Source organism: Poecile atricapillus, chromosome 10 (genome assembly GCF_030490865.1).
Source record: "Poecile atricapillus isolate bPoeAtr1 chromosome 10, bPoeAtr1.hap1, whole genome shotgun sequence".
NCBI lineage: Eukaryota > Metazoa > Chordata > Aves > Passeriformes > Paridae > Poecile > Poecile atricapillus.
The window spans coordinates 16,343,040-16,365,806 of record NC_081258.1 but is presented as its reverse complement, the minus strand read 5'-3'; the positions used below and the strand labels follow the sequence as shown (position 1 = coordinate 16,365,806).

General features: G+C 45.0%; 1 protein-coding gene across 1 annotated transcript in view; it reads left to right on the top strand.

Moving 5' to 3' along the window:
- MAF (MAF bZIP transcription factor) overlaps positions 1 to 22,767 on the top strand; it is a 189,925-nt gene that overhangs the window by 63,371 nt on the left and 103,787 nt on the right. The window lies entirely within an intron of this gene.

Here is a 22,767-nt window from a genome sequence, read left to right as displayed (position 1 = left end):
CGCTAGTGGATTATCTGTAGTGGGTTGGCAGCATGCCCCTTCCTTCCTGTGCAGGAATGCTGGCCTGGCTCTGCAGCCCTGGGTTATGTTTTTGGTGGTTTTGTTTTATTTGTATTTTTTTCTGCCTTGTTACAGCATGCAGAAGAAATAAATGGTAAGGCTGATTTATAATAGTTCATGTCATTTTTATTTTTTTTTTCCCTCTGAAGAATGGGATTAATTTATTTACCTGCCAGGAGGCAAATGTAGCAACCAGAACTCCTCTTTGAGGAGTGACCCTACCTTGTCAGCGTGGCCCTGCAGGAGAGGGCTCCTTGCATGGACTGGCTGTTGTTTCTGGGAGCTCACAGACACACCTTCAAAGGTTGAGGGTTCAGCTTCTTCTGCGTGAGAGAGGAGAGGAAATGACCTTCACCCAGCTGAGCAGGGAACAACAGGAAACCCTCACGGTCCTGCCATTTCCCACCCGCAGGATCCGGAGCTCAGGGACCTTTTTTGACAAACTGTCAGTGTTTTGTCAGGGTTTAGCTGCTGCAAATATATTACCAAAGTATGTTGATGATTCATGGGGAAGTGGTGTACGCTGATTTAAGTGATGGACTAGCCATTCTGTAATGGATTTGAGAATTCCCAATCAGATTGTACTTAGTTTTATCAAGCAGGAAGCTGGCAGGCTGTGTTTTAATCAACTGATAGCATCTCTTGGCAATTGGCATCCAGCTAGTGGACAGAGTACTTCTCAAAGACCAGCTCACTAAGTTACAGTCACAGCCACTCAGATCTCTCAGCTTTACCTCCTGTTTTTTCTGTTCAGCCTGTTTCTTTCCCAAATGAAACTTTGGTCTGGAAGTGCAGGAAGATGCATCATATATTCTTCTCTTTCACTGGTCTTTTAGGGGGAATGGATGAAGTAGAATGCATTTGCTTCATCCCCTAGAAAGCTATGCTGAAACAAGCTCCTAGATGTAGCATAAAATCCCAGAACCTGACAAATTCTAGAATTTGATTCTGGCACGAGTTTTTGGAGTGCTCACATTGCGTAAGTGTAGTAAATCTACAGTGTGGGGCCACACCAGGTAAGATGTGACCTTTTCCCCTTCAATTAGGCCATGACTCGTTATTCCATGACTCATTATCTATTGTGTCACCAAAGACATACCCAGTGTTCTGACCTGTACCAGCAGATATCAAGAATGATTCCCTTCTCTGATAAAACTCATCACTCTATTTGTTAATTCTGGGTTTTCATTAGCAGCTCCTGCAGAGCATCTTCATTGCACAAACCCTCAGGTACCACAGCTACCTTAAATAATTCCCTACTCAGAATTTATGTTTTGTCACAATTATTGAGCTGTGGAGCCATCCACACTCATGGAGCTGTGCTCAAGCACAGCATCAAACCTCAGGAGCTGGTTTGTTGTGCCTGGCTCCTGTGGAGTAGTTACTGTACTTAGCAACCCACCTCCAATATAAATATATCTGCTACTCTGAAGAGCAGGCTTTGAAAAGCACCAGAAGGGATCACTCCCCCATAAAGATTTTTTCCAACATTGCAGAGCTGTTGGGACTTTGAGAGAGAAATTCTTCTCACAGTTAAGCATCCCGGCCACAGGGATGAAGATTTCACCACAGGCTGACAAAGCTCTGGTGAAACCTTATACAATGGGCCATAAACCCCAATTTAAAGCTGGGTCCTGTCTGAGCTGCTCTTGAGCCATGCAGGCATGGAAGGAGGAGGAGAGCAGCCATCCTCACAGCTGGGATTTGGGAACCATCCGTGATGTCTTTGCACAGCACCGTGTGGAAAAACAGCACCCTGGTCTGAGAGCTGAGCACTAAACCACGTGTGTTTGAAACTGCTCAAACATTTGGAACCCTCAGAAGAGGCTGATGATTGAAAGGCTGTGAAACAATCATGCTCCCAAAAAGTAATGAAAATGAAAGTGAGGTGTAAGGAGCAGAGATGAGTGATTCATTGGGAAACTGTGCTCTTGAAATTGTGTGACAAATCCTGGGTGAAGGAGGAGCTGTGTGTAAACATTTAAGGGCCAGATCCTGTCTTGTCCAGAGGAGTTGGAGATGCAATGAAGATTAACAATGGACCCTGTAGCTGAAAGGGAAATTTTAACTTCCATCTTAGATATTTTCTGTTGACCATTACATGAAAATCAGAGAAATCAGACCCCTGTTTTCAGTGTCATGTCCCATGAGGGTTTCAGCAGACAGTGACCTCCACTGCAAGAAGTGAAGTTTCCAATGCCAGAACCACCAAAAGGACATGTGAAAACAAAGCTGAAAAAAGTCTTCTCTCTCTGGGGTGGAAATATACGATTTCCACAGGGTTGTTTTCTGTGTAAACATTCCTATTTGTATGTTTTACAGATTAAAACAAAAATGTATCTTCCAAACATATTCAATAAGTTAATTTTAAAGCAAGTTAATTAATGTATCTAAGCTTTATCACAGAGCATAAGTAAGTGGAAAAAATCCCCCAGCCAAATGTGAAGAGTCTAATCTTGATTTTCTCACTCTTTGAGTTCATTTATTACAATGTTTGCTCACTTTTATAAAAGCCATGCTCATGTAATAATCTAATTTCTGAGAGCATCTCCAGGGACAGGAGATCCCATTACAATATCTCACATAATGTGTCATTCAGGCAGTATCTCCCAAATCATAAAACCTATAGAAAGGGAATGACTCTTGAATAGTAGATTCCTCCTCCTTTTCTTTTTTCCTTTTCTGAGCATTTTTTTTTTCCAGCCCAATGCTCTCTTCCTTATACTGTCTGACCCCACACAGCCAGGCTGCTCATTTCCATTCTGCAGAGAAACAGGCACATCTCTCCTTGCTGTACCTGATCATCTCATCCTGTCTCACACTGTCTTTCATATAGTTTGGGATTTTCCCTTCTGTTCTGGACTTTCATTTGTGCCTCCTCACTGTCCTCTCTGTGCCTATGGGTTCTGCTTTGTGAACTGATGAACTGGCCCTGCTGACAAAAATCTGAAAAAAGCCCAAGTTTCAGATCAATAAATCCCCTGGTCTGATCATTTCATTTGTAGCCAAAACTGTCCTAACAGGACAAGTACAGAGAGACAGGACCTCTCCAGCTGCCTCTGGTGCCAACTCACAGACTGATTGCCGTGCCATCTTCATTTCTTTCAGCAGTTTCAGGAATCTTGATAAAGGCCTCAAGGGAGGCTTATATGGTCTTAAAACATTTCATTGATCCATTCATGTCCACACAGTCCAGGGCTTCCATTTTTAAGATTCCTTCCCTATTATCAGGGAAACTGGCTAATTACCATAGAAGCCTGTTAGGAACCTGCTTAAGACACCAGTGTTGGTGTAACAAAGCACTTGCAGCTTACCCAAATCTCAGTGTGCAAAACTATGGAGTCCTTGGGATGAAGATAGGTTTTCTAGGAGATGATTCTGCTGCTCTAGATATTATTTTAACATTCAAATCTAAGGTCACAACCTCAGTCCTAGCTCATCCAGTTAACCATAAAGACCATAATCAATTTTATTTCTTATGATACATCCATTGCAAACTACCACTCCCATTGCTCATTTCTACATGTAGAAGTTGTACACCAAATTATCTGGTCTGATTAATACCAGGTTACTGTGCCTACTAGTGTACTTATAACTTTGCAACAGGAAAGTAAACCTGGACTTCTTAAACACAGAGGCAAGCAGAGAAAAAGCACAACATCAGGATTAAACCAGTTCTGACAATTTCTCATTTCCATTTATTCAGAAAAAAGTCATAATTGAGACTTAAGGAAAAAAAGAAAAGCCCTCCATGCCTTTAAGTGTAAAATCCATTTTAGTAGCAGGAAGCTGTTATATGGTTAGAGCAGTTATTTTTATTGTCTGTCTGGGTATAGTTTTTAACTGCAGGCACAGAATAAATCAATAGTGTCATAAAGCTACTCTCACCCTCTGCCCTTTCTAAAGGGACATTGTTCAGTGTCTGTGCTGGATGTGACACAGACTGTGCTTTGATGCACAGAATTATGCTTCTACTAATGTTCTGGGGGAGAGATCTGTGTGACACATATTTACCTGTATCTCTTTATCCATATAATCTCAGAGTCATCAGGATAAAAGCAAAATAAAACACAGATATACACACAAAAATGTGCAGAAGTTTTTCATCAGAAGAGAGGGAGTTATTCTCTTGCAAATTATATTTTTCAATTAATTTGTAATTTCGTAAATCTTCTCAGGTGGTGTATTTCCAAGACTGTGTGAGAAAACATTCATAGGACAGTCCACACAACTTAAACCTGATTGTAACCTGCTCTTTAATACAGCAAGGAAGGACGGAGCAGGATCTGACTCTATGAAGCTGGTGCTAGATAAAGTTGCCCTGAAAGTGTGTCTTTTTAATAGCAAGAGTAGTTAATGGCTGGAACATTTGGCTTAGGAATGTGGTGGATTGAGCATTGCTTTCAGTCTCTAAATCAAGAATGAGTGTCTTTCTAAAGCTATGCAATAGCTTCAGCAGAAGTTATAGCTTTGATGCTGAAATGAGTGGGTGAAGTTCTTCAGCTGTGTTACACAGGAAGCAAAACCAGATGACTGCGATGGTCCTTTTCAGCCTTACTAATCCATTAAATCCTGGTTTGGGGCCTTTCACACGCCGGGGTTTAAGGCAGCCTCTTAGGTTTTCCGGATGGTTTCTGCAGGCAATACACGTTCCAGAGATGGATCTGACAAACTCCATATAAATGGGTGTCCGGAATTGACACACTTTATAATTTATATATAAATCACTGCCTCTAAATGCAGTTCCAGATCCATTTCCCCATGCAGCTGAGCTCACTTTGTCTGTTCTGTGCAGTGGGGATTTTCCTTTGCAGAGCAGATATGCCTCTGAGCTGAAACACATGCCACGTGCTGCTGGAGACTCCAAAACCTGCCACCCTTATCATGGACCACAGAGAAGTAAACCTTTATGGATCAAATTCTGAAGAGATTTATCAGCAGCAATTCCTGTTGTCAAGTTAATTCATCGCTCTGCTCCATGCTTGCTCATTGCAACTTCCCCAGGTTGGCACTTCTGACAGAGGCATGAAAATTGTACTTGTGCTGCAAGTGGGAGGTGGAGACAGCGAAAATCTGTGCCCTGTCTGTGGGACTCTGTGCTGAGACAGCTCTATTTTCACATCTAGTCACAAGCCGATTGGTATTACCTCAGTATTTGTTTTGAGGATGGCTCTCAAGAAATGGAATTTGGATTTGGTAAGATTAGAGGAAGTAAACCCTGAAATGATTCAAGTGGTTTCTGAAGGCAGCACCATTCCCATGTAGCTTGGTGCTGGATGGGCAGAGAGAGAAGCAGAGAGTCTACAGGAGTCTGCTCACTCTCTGGGGAGCGCGGTGGGTACCACGCACCTGGGTAACCGAGTATTTGTTTTCCTTCTCTCTGCAAAATGCTTAGTGCTGGATTTTTATGTCTATAAATACTGAGTTGGATTTCCCTTCCTTCCCTCCCCACGTTCCACTGAAAGCAAAGACATCTCACCCAGCACCATTTGCTGACTCCTTCCCTTCTGCCCTTCCCTGTCCCCCAGTGCGTGAGCGCGGTCACGTGCGGCCCCTCGGTTTCCCCTCAGGACACTGGCACTTGGGAAGGAGAATAACAGATGTTGGGGAAAAAACAACACCCTGTCAGGTAGAAAAAAACACTTTAGCAAAAAAACTCAAAACTATATGAACTTCCCAACTTCTCAAACTTTCTCATGAATAGCCAGTGGCCTCCGGAATAGCAGCAACGGTAATAATAAATTACAGTAAATATCATCCTGTCATAAGTGACAGCAAACCAAACCCACTGCTGTTCAGAAATGAATTGGAGAAAATATTTCTTAATCTCTGTTTGTGTTATTCAGTCAGCTGTAATGATTTATAGTACTCCAAAGAAGTTGTGGTACAGAGTTGTTTCTTAATCATCCATTTCAGCACCTTGCTATTACCCATGTGTCTGTGCTTTGCTGGGGACTCTGGCACTGCTGGATGCTGCAAAATGTTCAGCTCAGGAATAAACTGATTTAATGCAAGGGATCTCCCAGCCTTTCTCTGGGACCCTCTTGCCTATGAGGACAAATCTGCTACAAGAAGGAGCAGTGTTGAATTAAGGGCAGCCCCATAACAGTGTCTTGAAATAAGGTTGTTTCCCCAGAGCCATCTGGCTTGAGCCTATTCAGCTGTAAATTACCCACATGCAGTGGACATGGAGGGCTCTGGTGCTGGAGTGCATCAGATGGACACCCTGCAGATGAGGCTGTCCCCCTGTGAGTCTGTGAGCACACTCAGGATACGTGGGAAAATAAAATGGTGGGGGATAAATTGAACTGGGAACATGGTATAAATCGCTTCTGTCTTTGTCTACTTATTTCCAAAGATTTATATGTGACAGTGTGAGGACTGCTCAGTGACACATTTTAATTTAATTAAATTTCCTGTTGGATTGATGTTTGATCAATCAATAATGTTAATGTTTTTGCAATTTAGAGATTAAAGCTTGGATGAGCGGATATTGAAATACTCTCACATCCAGCTGCCTGGGAATATCTTTTTCTGCTTCCATTCCTCAGAAAACCCATTTTGGGTGAGAGCACACCCTAAGGCTTGCCATGAGCCTGCACCAAGGCTGGAAGCTTTGCCCCATTCTAGCAAAGGGTGAGGGAGTCATTCAGGAACAATGTTACTTCTTGGAGAGACAGACTTGCAGGCAGCTAAAACCTGGGCTTGTGCAAAATCTGTGTGGCTCTGTATGTTTTCCCTCTGATGTTCAATACAGGAGAAAGTTTGAAGAATGGGGCATTGCAGGTGTGACAATTCCCTTTGCTACCTGCTCCTTCAACACTAGGGCATCAATTCTCCATGTGTCCTTCATCCCCTCTGGATCCCACTGGTTTCTCTGGCCACCACGGCCTCCTGTGGCAATGAGCTCCCCAGCTCAATTGCTGCTTTCTAGGCTGCCACCCATGGGACAGCAGGATCCTGGTCTGGAGCTGAATTTAATACTTCTTGAAGCCTCTTGCCTGCCCAGATTTCTCACAGATGAGCTAATTGTGCTCCACCCTCTTCAGGCAGTGAAGATAAAGAGATGCTGTAGCATGTCCACAGAACCGTTTTTTTGTTTTTTCTCTATGCCTTGTTTCATTTCGTGCCTCAAATACTTTAGTAGTGAGGTCAGGAGAGGCTTTAACTTATTCAGGGGAGTTATTCTGCACTGACTTTTCTGTGAGGCCTTGGAGTTTTAGACAGTCCTTTAAAAACTTATGACTCAGGAAGAAATGTAATCCACATTTTCAAACTTGTAAAAATGTGAATTCAAATTTCATGTGAGTCTCAGGTATGGCTGTAGTCTCAATAAGTCAAAGTAATTTGTCAGATCTTAACACTGTCAAAGCTTGGACAGTGAGAAATTCCACCTGGCTGAGGTCTGAAAGCTCCAGTGTCCATCTCTGGTCTTGAGGTCCATCTCCAGAGCTGTCTCTGTGCTATTTGGGGTGCTTGTATTTTGTTATATTCAGTGGAGCCTTAAAAGGGACAATTTCTTGCCCAACTGTATTTTAAAATGTGTAAAATCTGTATGTTCTGTCCCTTAAGGATCTTCTGGGGGCTGTTTGCTGTGTACCTGTCCCTCAGACAACCCCAAAGTAACAGACAGAGGGACGAAGACAGAGACAGAGAGAGAGAAAGAGAGAGAGAGAGGGGAGCAGGGGGAAAGAAAGAGCAGCTCATTTTCCACTTTAGCACAGACACCTGAGGGGTAGAAGTCAGCAGTTTTTTTGACGGTACAAGAACTTGGTAACTTAAAACAGGAAGCAAAAGAAAAACCACGACCAAATAACTTTGCCTTGACCTCCTCCTAAGAAAGTCAATGACTTTAAAGTGAACTGGAACTTCTTGCTGGAATTTATTTGGACATCAGCTGCTCCTTACCTCATTAACACAGCAATATTCAGAAATGTGCCAAAAGATTTAGGCAGGCTGGAGGATGCAATGAAGCTAATTTTTTTTTTTTTTTCCCCCAAGGGAAGGCTTCACATATTTATGTCTCACTATCAAAATACTCTTCACTGCAAGAGTTTCTTCCACTGAAATCTACTGTGTGCAGCGGGTTTTGTTTTGTGCTCTGTTAACTCCACCAGACCCCCACCACTCCAGGTGAAAGGGCAGGGTACCCACCTGTGCTTGGGGTGGGGATGGTTGGAGGGTAAGAGAATGTCAGAATGGGGCTGCTCTCTGTGTGCAGGTGTGTGGGGAAAGCAAAGGAAAAAGGGGAATTTGTTCCTTGGAAGGGAGAGAAATAATCTACTGCTAAACTAGTGATTTTTGTAGTAGATTGACATTTTTATGCTAAGTTCCTCGTATAACATGTTCTTCAAGGCTGGCTTTCAAAGGTAGGACTGCTGTAAGCTGGTTCACCTTGATTATCCTTCCTTCCTTCCTTCCTTCCTTCCTTCCTTCCTTCCTTCCTTCCTTCCTTCCTTCCTTCCTTCCTTCCTTCCTTCCTTCCTTCTTTCCTTCCTTCCTTCCTTCCTTCCTTCCTTCCTTCCTTCCTTCCTTCCTTCCTTCCTTCCTTCCTTCCTTCCTTCCTTCCTTCCTTCCTTCCTTCCTTCCTTCCTTCCTTCCTTCCTTCCTTCCTTCCTTCCTTCCTTCCTTCCTTCCTTCCTTCCTTCCTTCCTTCCTTCCTTCCTTCCTTCCTTCCTTCCTTCCTTCCTTCCTTCCTTCCTTCCTTCCTTCCTTCCTTCCTTCCTTCCTTCCTTCCTTCCTTCCTTCCTTCCCTCCTTCCCTCCTTCCCTCCTTCCCTCCCTCCCTCCCTCCCTCATTTTTGGGGTTCTAGACTCTGTTTTGAGGTTCCAGGCCCAAATTTTTTGGGTTCTCATCTCAAAATTTTTGGGGTTCCTGGCCCAAATTTTTGGTGTTCTCTACCCTAACCTTTCTCATCTCAAATTTTTTGGGTTCCAGGCCCAAATTTTTGGTGTTCTCTACCCTAACCCTTCTCATCCCAAATGTTTTGGCTTTTAGACGCAGAATTTCGAGGTTCCATACTCAGAATTTGGGGCTCCAGACTCGGAGCTTCAGGGTTGTGGACTCAGGTTTCGGGGTTCTGCACTCGGGGTTTGTGACTCGGGTTTTGGGGGTGTCCTAGTTTAGGGAAAATTAGGGAGGAAAACTCCAAATGGGGATTTCTCCAGGGAAATGCCCCCTCCCCACCAACTGGTCCGGGAAAGGGAAAAAAAAAAAAAAATTCCTTGGAGAGAAGTGGAAAAAGCTGTTTATTTAACAGAAATTTGAATAATATTAAATAATAAAACCTCTTGCTGTTCGATGGGATGGCAAGTCTAGGAAGAAAAGTCCTTTTCATGTGGTGTAGCTCGGCTCGCTCAGGTTCTTATCAGTCCCTCTGGCACTGGAAAGTGCCGAGGCCCAGGCCCCGGTGGGCTGCAGGCGTGAGCTCCCGGGGTTTGGCTGGGTGTTCAGTCCAGAGCAGGCTTGCACAGATCCAAGAAAAAGGAAAAAAACAAAGGTCCAGGGAACTCCTCTGCCTCAGCTAGCTAAAGCTAACTAAAAGCCAGAGAGAAGCTCTGTCCCGCTGTCTGTCCGTGCTGCAGACACCACAGTCCAGGAGCGGGATGTGTGGGAGTGATGTTTTTCTTTAACACAAACTGCACGCTTCTTCTACCCCCCTCTCTTGCTCTCAGAGCCAGTCTTAAAGGTGCAGAACTTAATGTATAACATAAACCAGACGATTGGGGATACCAGTATCATAAAGTCACCCCAGGACAGGGGGTTCTAAGTTCGGGTTCTAGACTCAGACTTTGGGATTCAAGGCTCAGGTTTCGGGGTTCTAGACTCAGATTTTTGCGGTTCCAGGCCCAAATTTTCGGGGTTCCTACCCTAACCCTTCTCATCCCAAATTTTTGGTGTTCCTGGCCAGAAATTTTGGGGATTTTATCCCAAATTTTTGGGGTTTTTGTCTTAAATTTTTGAGGATCCAGGTCCAAATTTTTGGGGTTCTCATCCCAAATTTTTGGGCATCCTACCCTAACCCTTCTCATCCCAAATATTTTGGCGTTCCAGGCCCAAATTTTGGGGGTTTTTATTTTCAGTGTTTTGGGTTCCAGGCACAATTTTTTGGGGTTCTCATCACAAATTTTTGGAGTTCCAGGGCCAAATTTTTGGGGTTCCTACCCTAACCCTTCTCATCCCAAATTTTTGGGGTTCTCATCCCAAATTTTTGGGCATCCTACCCTAACCCTTCTCATCCCAAATATTTTGGGGTTCCAGGCCCAAATTTTGGGGGTTTTTATTTTCAGTGTTTTGGGTTCCAGGCACAATTTTTTGGGGTTCTCATCCCAAATTTTTGGGGTTCCAGGGCCAAATTTTTGGGGTTCCTACCCTAACCCTTCTCATCCCAAATTTTTGTGGTTCCAGGCCCAATTTTTTGGGGTTCCAGGCCAAAATTTTTGGGGTTCCAGGCCCAAATTTTTGGGGTTCCAGGCCCAAAGTTTTGGCTTCCTACCCTAACCCTTCTCATCCCAAATTTTTGGGCTTTTAAACGCAGAATTTTCGAGGTTACATACTCCATTTTTTTGGTTCTAGACTCGGAGTTCTGGGGTTCCAGACACAGAATTTTGAGGTTCCAGACTCAGAATTTTCAAGGTTCCATACTCAGGTTTTGGGGTTCTAGGCTTGGGGGTTTCAGGGTTCTAGACTCGGAATGCGGGGTCCCAGACTCGGATTTCGGGGTTCCAGACTCAAGCCTCGAGGTTCTAGACTCGAATTTTGGGGTTCTAGATCGGGTTCTAGATAGGATTCTAGGGTTCTAGATCGGGTTCCATATCGGGTTCTAGATCAGGTTCTAGATCGGGTTCTAGATCAAGTTCTAGATCGGGTTCTAAGGTTCTAGATCGGGTTCTAGGGTTCTAGATCAGGTTCTAGATCGGGTTCTAAGGATCTAGATCAGGTTCTAGATCGGGTTCTAGACCAGGTTCTAGGGTTCTAGATCGGGTTCTAGGGTTCTAGATCAGGTTCTAGATCGGGTTCTAGGGTTCTGGATCGGGTTCTGGGTTCTAGACTCGGGTTTGGGGGTTCTAGACTCTGTATAATTTTTGGGGGGGTTCAGGGCCAAATTTTTTTGGGGTTCCAGGCCCAAATTTTTGGGGGTTTATCTTAAATTTTTGGGGTTCCAGGCATCCCAAATTTTTGCAGTTCCAGGCCCAAATTTTTGGGGTTCCAGGCCCAAATTTTTGGGGTCCCTAGCCTAACCCTTCTCATCCCAAATTTTTTTCTGGGGTTCCAGGCCCAAATTTTTGGGGTTCTCTACCCTAACCCTTCTCTTCCCAAATTTTTGGAGTTCCAGGCCCTATTTTTGGGCGTTCTCATCCCAAATATTTGGGATTCCAGGCCCAAATTTTTGGGGTTCTCTACCCTAACCCTATTCATCCCAAATTTTTGGGGTTCCAGGCATCCCAAATTTTTGGGGTTCCTACCCTAACGCTATTCATCCCAAATTTTTGGGGTTCCAGGCCCTATTTTTTGGTGTTCTCATCCCAAAATTTTGGGGTCCCAGGCCCAAATTTTTGGGTTCCTACCCTAACCCTCATCATCCCAAATTTTTGGGGTTCTCATCCCAAATTTTTGGTGTTCTCGGCCCAAATTTTTGGGGTTCCAGGCCCAAATTTTTGGCTTCCTACCCTAACCCTTCTCATCCCAAATTTTTTGGGTTCCAGGCCAGAAATTTTGGGGATTTTATCCCAAATTTTTGGGGTTTTTATCTTAAATTTTTGAGGATCCAGGTCCAAATTTTTGGGGTTCTCATCCCAAATTTTTTGGGTTCCAGGCACAAGTTTTTGGACTTCCTACCCTAAACCTTCTCATCCCATATTTTCTGGGGTTCCAGGCCCAAATATTTGGGGCTCTCATCCCAAATTTTTGTGCATCCTACCCTAACCCTTCTCATCCCAAATTTTTGGGGTTCCAGGCCCAAATTTTTGGGGTTCCTACCCTAACCCTTCTCATCCCAAATTTTTGGGGCTCCCATCCCAGATTTTGGGGTTCTCATCCCAAATTGGATGCCCCCAAAGCCCTTGGAGCTGCTGTTCCCAGCGGCGCGAGCTCGGGAAGCTCGGCCTGAGCACAAAGGCATGGATACAGCCCCGGGAATGCCATCAGGATCCCGGGAAAATGGGGAGAGGAGACAGGAAAAGGGAATCAGGGACCCTGGGACAGAGGGAAAGGGATGAGGGAACGGGAGAGGGGATGGGAAGAGATTCCTGCTGCAACCGGGGGGAAATCCATTGAAATTCCCTCTGATCCCAGGAATCGGGATTCCTTCCTTCCTTCCTTCCTTCCTTCCTTCCTTCCTTCCTTCCTTCCTTCCTTCCTTCCTTCCTTCCTTCCTTCCTTCCTTCCTTCCTTCCTTCCTTCCTTCCTTCCTTCCTTCCTTCCTTCCTTCCTTCCTTCCTTCCTTCCTTCCTTCCTTCCTTCCTTCCTTCCTTCCTTCCTTCCTTCCTTCCTTCCTTCCTTCCTTCCTTCCTTCCTTCCTTCCTTCCTTCCTTCCTTCCTTCCTTCCTTCCTTCCTTCCTTCCTTCCTTCCTTCCTTCCTTCCTTCCTTCCTTCCTTCCTTCCTTCCTTCCTTCCTTCCTTCCTCCCTCCCTCCCTCCCTCCTTCCCTCCCTTCCTTTTCCCCTCTCCTCCCTCCCTAGCAATCACCTGCACAGGGAAAAGCACCACAAGATATTGTTAGAATGGGCACTCCAGGCTGTTTGGGGTTGGCTGTGCCCTCCTCATTAAAAGAAGGTGATTTAATGCAGGAGTTTCGTTTGAAGGAGCTGGGGCTGCTCACTCCAGCTCCCATCTGCCAGCTCAGGTGTTTGCTGGTTCCAGCTAAGCTGTTTCACAATCCAAAAACATGATGAGCCCTGAGAAAATGGTGTCCCAAAGAGCAACCCAAGATTTTGCCATGTTCAACCATCGAGTGTTTGGGATCTAGAATTCCCATTATTGTTCAACACACCACCTAGCTCACCAGAGCAGGCTGGAGCAGGCTCTGGCCAGTTGGCTACTTTGGTGATTTAACCTGTCAGGAACGTGGGAGTACAGAACAAAGCCACACCATAAATCCCACAGTCCTCATCCTGCAATGAAATTCATTTGGACAGCATCATCAGGCTACTTTTTAGAGTTGTTCATCTTACCCTGAACAGTAAATTCCTATAGGAAAGTAATTTATGATCTGGGAGGGCTGTTACTTACAAGCTAGTAAAATAACTTTAGCTGGACTTTTACTACCTTCAGCAGCAAGCATCCATGCTGAAGCCAGGAATGAGCCTTTTCTTCGTAGCTGTGATACACTGTGATCTATCACAGAACCACATGGGTTTTTGGCTTACATTCATCTTGTTTCCATGCAGTGCATTTAAAAAGAAATCAGCGATTTCTGCTTGCAATGTTTACAGTCAAGTCACGTTATTTCAGCAACTACATGAGCTTCCAGTAATTTTTGCATGAGTAGGATCAGGGTGGCTTCTAGCATAGCTTCAGCACCCTGCTTGAGACCTGTTCAGAAACCAGCAATCTCCTGCATCCAAGTCATCCAGGATCCCTCCATCTTTGGGTGGCTGAGTCACCCTTTTGAAGTAGTTTGTTCTTGTTGACTGCAAGTGGGGTTGGACCTGGTGCTTAATCTTTAGATAATCAAAAAATGTCATCACAAGTGTGCTGTACTATAACCATCACAAATTTTCTGCTCCCTTCCCTGCAGAGGCTCCCTTCTCCCTGCAGAACCTGACTGTTCCTCAGGCACTGAGTGCTGTTTGGTATCAACTCCAGCATGGAAATGGGCTTAACAGGTTGTGGATCTCATCACACATTTTCCACAAATAACTAAAACCACAGAAGCACAGAAACACAGCCCCAAGCCTCCCATTAGAATGGTGCAAGTAAGAGATTACTGAAGCCCATTCTGGTGCCACTCTGATAGCAGGGCAGAATCAGTCCCATTTCATCCCTTACAAAACATCCCTCAGGGATGCTGAGCAAGCCTTGGCTACAACTTTGTGTTCAAACTGAGTCTTTCTAACCCTTAGAGGAAGAAAGCTCCTGTACCCTTTACCATATTCAGCATGAGAAAGGACCTTCTCCAGTTCAAATATTCATGTACCAGTCAACAATTAGAATCCAGATTATTACTTTTATACCACAATTTTCCTGCTCTGTCTCAGGCCACAGCATATGTGTGGGAGCATACAGCAACATTTAGCACTTGAATGCTGGCCATAAGTAGCCAAAGCATTTGGGATCTGCATTATGGGCAAAGAAAGGCAGATCAAAACCCTTTGCAAGCATCTATCCTGCCTGCAGGAAAAGCCCATGGTTTTAGCCTTTAAGTTCAGGAGTTGCCAGTTGTGCCCTGAAAGTCATTGCTTTTGTGATTATGCCCTCAAAAATACAGTTTTGAGGAGCTGTGTGCCCTTCACTGTTGGGTAAACCTTGCTGGCACCTCTGAACAGCCTGCCAAGGCTTGCATTGAGCTCTGAGCAGGTTTTGCTAATTTTGCCTTCAAAAACTGAGAGAGATAAAAGCAAAAATTAAGCTACAGAGAAAGCCCCAGCAGAGTGGGCTTCAAGTCCCATACTCAAAAGACAAAAACTTAGGGATTAGGTTCAGATCAGGAACCTCAAAAAGTGGTGTGAATGTTGGGAAAAAATAGCTAATTCCTCCCAGGGAAAGAAATGGTCTGGTTTCAACACTGAGGCAAGAGGTCTGGACTTCCTTCCTAGGTGGAAGAGAAACAAAGAAGACCAGATATATGTGGGTTGAGCTTCCCATGTATATTTTTAATTATGGCACATCTATCATTCTTAGTACTGCCTTGAGCAAAGAAAGATAAAACAGCAAAGCAATAGCAAGATTTCCACACATGCAGCCAGTCTCAAAATCAATGGGAGTTTGGTATCTAAATACCTTTAAAAACCTGAACAGCTGTTCCCTGAGGCCCCCCCTGAATATCACAACCTTAAATCCTGGAGGATGTGCCTGTGCAAAGCAGAGGGGTGCACTCGGGACAACATTTGGTTTGTAATGTGAAGGGCTGAAAAATTGTTCATTTAAGGTTGTCTGGTGACAAGAGTGACACACTCTTACCCTTCAGCATCTCTTCGGTTACAGGCAGTGTGTGACTGGGTACCAGCAGCCTGTGACAGGAATTTGGTGACTGTCCCCAGATGCCTTTTAGGAAATGTTAATTTTCCTCACTTTAAAATAATTTACAGGGAAAATGCAAACCTTCACTAACTCTTGGTAGGAGAGGAGGAACAAAGGATGTTTACCTCATTCTTATGCATACAAATAGAACCAATAAATATTCAGGCAAATTTAAAAAAAGGAAAACTGTCTCCAGTGAAGATGAAGGACTCTGCTGAGGCCTTGCCATGTGGTTGGATCTGAATGGGAATTCTGGCCGTGCCTCCCTTTGCATCCATGCTGGCACCACTGCCTGTGCTCTTGCTGCTGCTGCTCACCCAAGGTTAGGCTACAGGAGAGACTTGCTTAGCCAAGGTGACTCCTCTCGTCTGTTACATATCCCAGGGTTATAAATAACAGAGCAACCTCTGTTTGATGGGGGGGATGCTGACAACCCCCCTCCCTCCTTCGGGATGCTGAAGCAATTACAGGCAGGAGGAAGCCACAGAGCCCTTGTGTTGTTGCAGCAAACAGAGGCTTTGGGTCGGTCCTGGCTCCTCTTTAATTAGAGTTTATTGGTAAAGCAACCCCATTTTTCTATTCCTGGAAAATCAGGGCTGTCAAGGCCTAATTCCTTGGGCCTATCAAGTGTGAGATATGTTTACCAAGTCTCTCCAGGATTAGCTGGGTTGCTATCAAGACCAGGGAGTGTATTTCTATCAATGAAAACCGCTATGACAAGGTCTGTCCCCTGAGACAAACGGCCTGTTCCATGGAGGCTTTAAATAGGAGCAATAATGGTAGTGAGCAGCACTGAGTTGAATAATTAGATTGTTCTTCATAAATCCTCAGGTGAAGACTTCCAAGCAGGTCCATTATGTGTGTCGTATGTTAGCACTGAGCTTTATGTGGTGTGGACACCGCTCTGTGCCGGGCTGCTGTGATGGGTGAGTAAATCACCAAAGATTGGGACAGGAGGACTACAGCTCCTTCCTCTCCTGCCTTTTCCCCACAGAGATCATCTGCTCTGAACTGCAAACACCCGCATTATTTATCTCATTGCTCAAAGAGTTTTCGAGAGGACTAACCGGAGTAATTTCTGAATATTTATGCTTTGTTTGTTTATATTCAGAGACTGGAAAACACACATATTTTGTTCACGTCCCCAGACTGGTTCATTTACTGATTCACTTAAAACATCCTTTCAGATCCATTGAGAGATAACTTTTTCCTCAGAGGGATGCAGTGGTATAATAGCAGCTCAGTATTATCTCCCTATATTTTTGGTAGGATTTCCTCTTGCTAACTGAGAACTGATCTTTTCTTTTTAAAATAAAAAAAAATCTCCATCCTCCCCTTTCAATTATTCAGGTTTTCTCTCTTTCTTGCTTTCTGTGCCAGTTAGAGAAAGAGATCTCAGATGAGCAAAATGTCATTTAACCCTAACACTGATTGGTGATTTTTAGACACTTTGTTGGAAATCCTGGGTGGCAGCAGCATCTGCAGGCAGGGATGTACATCCAGCCAGTGCACGATGCAGGTGCCTGCTCAGGCGAGCACTTCTGCTCGACCCAGCTGCACTCCATTCTCTCAGAAACACGTTTGTCAGACCTGGTTAAACAATGCTGGTAAAAAGAACAAGAAATCGCATTATTCCCCCGAGAACTGTGTATACACCTAACTATTTTGCCTGCCAGTAAGAATCTTGTGTCACTGTAAGGTTTATAGGAGCTGACTGGCAAAGGATGCCCTGATGATAAATAAAACACCCCTGTCCCATGTGCTGTGACTCCGTGCAGCTGAGCAGCTGCAGTGTCCTTTTCACTTACCTTGGTACGAAGATGTGGCATCTGCCTTTGGACCCGTTGTTATGGGCAGCTGATGGGGTCCCACGAGGGGACACGTCATGCAACGGGGCCAGGAGCAAGCACCAGCTGTGAGCCACCTTCTGATAAAGCTCTAGGCCTGCTGTCAAATTCTTCAGCTTACACACAAGCCCTGGGATTGTGACCCACCATTCTCTGGTACCGACTGCTTTGCTGCCAGGTCATCCTTCACTTGGCCCTGGTGGAAAAAGTTCTCCAGTGTTAAAACACTGCCAGGATAAAATGTTAAACATTTTATAAGGCAATTTAGGTGATAATCATCAGGGTAATAGAAAAATATTATCCATATTCATTTAAAGGTGTGCTGTGCTTCCCTTCCCGATTAGAGTACGAAACTCTTTGCCAGGCTGTGAAAATAAAGTGACTGTGAGAATTTTTAAAGGCACATTCCTCCTTGCATCATAAAAGCATGAATTCCAGGAATTTCCTATCCATGAGAAGTTTGCATTCCTGGGACGAAGTGATTGCACCCTTGCACACAAACTGCCCTGATGCTGCAGCAGACAGCAGCTCTGCTCCTTTCTGCTCTGCCTGGGCAGCCAGAGAGGTGGGTACAAAGTTTCTTAGCTTGACCTGAGCTGCTGAGTATGGCCAGGAGTCAGGCACATCCATCTGAGGATGATTTTCAGCGAGATGGAGTTTATGCATGACTTTATTTCCCAAATGTGGCCTTTCACTCTGCGTGTTCTGTTTTGTGCTGAGCTGCTCGCAGCCAGGTGAGCTTTGTGCCCAGCGGGCAGCTCCAGCAGGGAGGGTTCCTTCCAGTGGGTTTGCCCATATCTGCTCTGAGAGGGGACCAAGTGGCATTTGACCCTTGGGCAAAGTAGTGATTCAGGTGATAATAACAGTTTGTGAATTGATTCATTAGGTGAGAAACCACCTTTAAACTTCCCCTGAATAAAAGCAGCTCGAGATATTTTAGTGGCACCGGTTGTGACCTGTACATGGAGGAGCCACTGAGCAGAGCTCTGGGCAGATCTGGGGACTCCTGTCCCACCCAGGGCAGGTCAGGGCACACAGTGCAACCCAAGAACCCTGCACCAAAAGAAATCTTCTACAGAAGTGGTGTTAGGTCTTCTCAACAGGGTCTGGTCAGGTAAAACTGGTCCCAGTTTGGAGACAGGACTGAGTCAGCAGCCCCACTCCCTGCTGAGCTCTTTGCTCCTGGCACCGAGCTGCTGATCTGTAATGCAGCCGGACTGAGGCACCCAGGACACTCAGAGGAAATGGGAAATGTGTCTGGACAGCAGATGATTCACAGTTGCTGGCAGCTGAACAGAAGTTTTCTGGATTTCAATTTTGAAGTCAGGCACTTTTATTCCACCCTGTTCCCACAGTGGGCACCTCCATCCTCTTATGAGCCTGGGTTCAGGGCTGTGTTAGTGCACTGCCTGCCTCAGAGGCATTCTGAGGAGCCAAAGAACCTTAAAATTGGGGCACTTCAGTTCCAGCACTGTGTGAGCACCTTAAATACATTGATTTCATCTTCCAGAGGGTAAGGTCCAGCTTTCAAAGGGTCCTGGGAAATCTCTGCCTAAGCAAAAATCTGTGTTGAGCACCACCCAATTTCACTCTTCCTTCTTGCCTCTGCTGGTTCGTCTGGTACCAGGCTCCCCCAGTGCTGTTATCTCTCTTGCAAATAATGCCAGGTTGGGGTTTTTATGCATCAAACACCCCCTCTTTTAAGATCAGGAAATATTTGCTACAAAAACACGAGGTGTTCTTTGTTCTCCAAAGATTACTTTATAATGCTACAACACATCAGGCCCCAAAATGTTTGTAGATTCTCTGAATTTCCTAAAGTAGGTTTAATAAATAAAGACTCAAGACTGAAAACACTGTCTGTTTGCAGTAGGATTTCTCATTACATTTCATGTCTATTGCAGCTTTATGAGAATATGTTGGTTTAACTCCTTTCTGATGCAGTTTCTTAATACAAGCAGATTTTCTAGATTAGTAAAGGTATAGGAAGCAAAAACCTGGAATTAGATTTGCAGAAAGTCTGTTATTTGTACTAGATAATGGATGTTAAACCAAGACAAAAGAAATTCACTGTCACAATAATAAATCCATTTTAAAATCCATTTTCAAAGCAATCAAATCACTGCAGAAATCCAATGACAAGTATATAACAATAATGTATATTTATGTAGCAATTTTCACCCAAGGAATCCAGAACCTACAGAAGCACCAGTGTGGGAGGTGGCTCTGGTGGAGAGATCCCAGGGAGTGTCACAGGGGTTCTGGAGCAGCCCTCACAAGGTCACTGGAACAAACTTGCCTTCGTGTAAAGACCCCCACCTCGCAGGAAATGTGAGTTATGCTTCCAGTTGAACTGCTGTGCCTGTGGTCAGCACGCACGTGAATGAGGGCTGAACTTTGCCTCTTTTTGCAAAGGGCTGAACAACAAAAAGAGAGCAGTTTCCCCTTTTAAGGTCATAAACAGGATGAAAGTGCTGCTTCAGCCGGTGGCTGTCGTGCTGCGTGAGGCTGCCCTGGCTTTGGGTGCACAATCAGAGTAGTTTTGTGACAGGATCTTTACAGCCCTCTGAAAAACACCAATATTTTTGCTAAATGTTAATGGAAGCTTGACTTGAAGTCAGCCTGAGTTGCAGAATGGTGCTTATAATAATGATTTATGTATTAAACTCAGCTGATCTGTTATTTTTATTATCTTGATGTGTTTTTGATGTTCAGTTTCCCGAAGTAACAGCAGCCAAGTGGCACCGAAACCAGCTTTGAGCACATGCATGTGTGCATGCCTTAGCAAACACAGCTCCTGGGTGATGTTCCAGTGATCGGGTGCAGTTCTTGGTGGGATGGCCTCAGGGTGACAGAGTCATCTGCAGTCAGGAGGGTTTGTGTATTATCTGCAGGAGCTTTCCTGCCTTATCTGTGGAAAATTGATCCATACAGTCTCTTTAGAGACCTACATCAAATATTAATTTTGCCTATTTGTTCAATGTAATTAGCAGGTGTGATTAATCAATTAATCAATCTGCAATTCCTATCTGCAATGCAAATAAAATATCTGTGCTCAGAGGGGACAGTGGGAGCAGAGATCCCCCAAACACCTCCTCACTCCCCAGCCCTGAGCCCGGCTCGAGGTCTGCAGTCACCCACTGGTGACTCTGGCAGTGCAGAGTGCCCAGAGAGCACAGCCAAACCCTCTGAGTGGGGACATTGCTGTCCTTGTCCCCGGAAGAGCTGTGATGGCAGTGCCTTGCCGTGGGGCTGGGGGCACAGGGTGTCCCTAGGAGGGGTGTGGTGGCCCCAGAGAGCCCCCTGGGCAAATGGACCGGTGGGGCCAGGGCTGTGCTGGTGCCCTCAGCTCCAGGCAATGTCTCAGTGCCTGGAGGGGACACAGCAGGAAAGAGATGCCAGAAGTGGGTGAAGTCTTTATGGCAGGCTTTTTGTGGCATTCCCAACTCGATTTTGCTGGTTCAAAAGATGCAAGTAAGTCGTGTGAAGTACAGGTAGAAATAAGTTCTTTCAGAAATGCCAGACTTGCTGAGTGGGCAGCAGACAAAATCCCAGCCCTGTGCTCAGGGACTCAATAACTTTTTAAAGCTCCTGAATTGTTACTGAAATTCACAAAGGGTGGGGAGCTGGATCATGTTTCATGAGGGATTGAGCACCTTTGGGTGTTCCCACTGCCTGGGGCCCTTATTCGGGGGCAGAGGGAGGGGTATGACCATGGCTATTACATGGCTAAAGCAGAGAGACCCGTCACTGTGCTAAATTGCCAGGTTTGAGACTTTGCATTTCCTGGTGGCAGGAGGTGAGGACCTGGCAGAGCAGCACAGCAGGACCCCGGGCTGTGCTCTAGCTGAGGGCAGGAACTTGAGCTAGTGTAGGTACAGGAGCCTCCAGCACAGGACAGGCATTTTCAGGGGCCCAGATTTTATGGGGATGTACTGAGGGACTGTGCCACAATCTCCAGCATGCACAGGGTTTCCTCCTGCACTGTGATAGCTGATGCTCTGCTTTTTAGTAACTGTGGCACGAGCAAGGTGCTGGGTCACACAGCTGAAGCCTGTCTGAGTGCCCTCGGAAGCACTACCCCTTGTTCAGTGATGTATTCTGGATCATCCCCATTCTACCCTTCCTGGTTTTCTCTGCTTTCCTCCTGCTATTGGGAAAGTTCTCCTCTTGGACCTTGCTCACTATCACCCTGGAGAACCAGGATCCAACAGCACATATGCTGAGATAAAATAAGAATATAATCCAGGAGTACCCAGGGTTGCCAAGTGTTGACAGTCCCATTCAAGGTCTGCCTGAAGTTCTTTTCATGTTCTGTGATTTTTTAGCTCAGCAAACCCTTTTGCTGTAATATAAATCCCTCTGGACAACCTGACCTTAGCCTGGCCTAGGGTGGGGTGCTTTTTTCTCATTTATTGGGCTCATTGGGCCCGATTTCATTCCTGTGCACTGAATGCTTTGCTGACCCCGGAAGATTTGATGTTCCACAAAGGCAAATGCCCCCCCAGAAGATGAACTGGTCTTGGTTTCAGTGTGATTTTTGGATTAGAACTGCCCAGAGTAGCACTTTCCTCAGAATAGTTTTCCTACGGAGTAAAAAGTATGTCTCCATCTGATGCCTTGAACTGTCATCATAATAACCTCAAATATAGCTGTCTTCACCACATCACCGTCCTCCTCTCTGACCCATAAAGTTTTACCATTACAACCTGCCCTTAATCACCTAACCATTTCCTTAGTCTTTCAAGGACAATGGTTTTTATGCCATACTTGCTAACCTTACGTATTAGTCTACCATCCTGGGCTGCATTGAAATGACTTTTCTGAAATCTATGTGGATTAGCTCCACTGCTTCGATCCTGCATGTTTTCCACGTTAGCTCCTAAAACAAATTCTGCCAGATTTGTCAGACAAGATTTACCCTTTATGGAGCTGGGCAGATACATTTTTATCAGTTCATATTTCTCCAGATGTTGGGTGATCTCATTCCTGTTAACATCCCTAAAATCCTGCCTCTGATTAAAAAAAAAAAAAATCAAAATCACATTCTGCAGGTTTGGGGCCAGACTTTCAGCTGATGGGATTGAGTCTGTGTGTGTGTGTGTGTGTGTGTGCAGCACGAGCATTTTTACTGGCTGATATTTATTGCAAATATGTCTTGGTTTCTACCTATCTCTTCTCATAGATGCTCAGAGACCTTTGCTTTATATGAGTTTCTCTTTACCACTTTTTAACTCCAAAAAATGAGTCAAACCCCCTGTTACTGGGCACTTAATGTGTCCTGCTGTTCCATTAAGCAGTGTGGGCTAAAAGTACACTCTGCACTCAGCCCTGCCTCCTTCCCCACGGTATGAGTTTGCTCTGGTGATTATTCATGCTCTCAGCATTTCCCTGCTCAGCTGTCACAGGAAACTTTGCCTCTCAGCCCCTCTCCCTGTGTTATTAAGCTGTCTTGACCACCTCTCAGTGGTCTGGAGGCCTCCCCGTTAATCTTGTCTCCTTTACCTGTTTAAAAGAAAGCTTTTATTGTTTTTATTCAATCCCTGGGCCATTCTTCTCTCTCTGTCATATTTGGTTTCCTAATCAGCTTTTTACATCTTTTCAGCTTTGCTTTATAATCCCTTTCATCCCCTTAATATTTGCCTTCTCACCCATGTCAGCTGCATCTCTTGTCCCTCCGA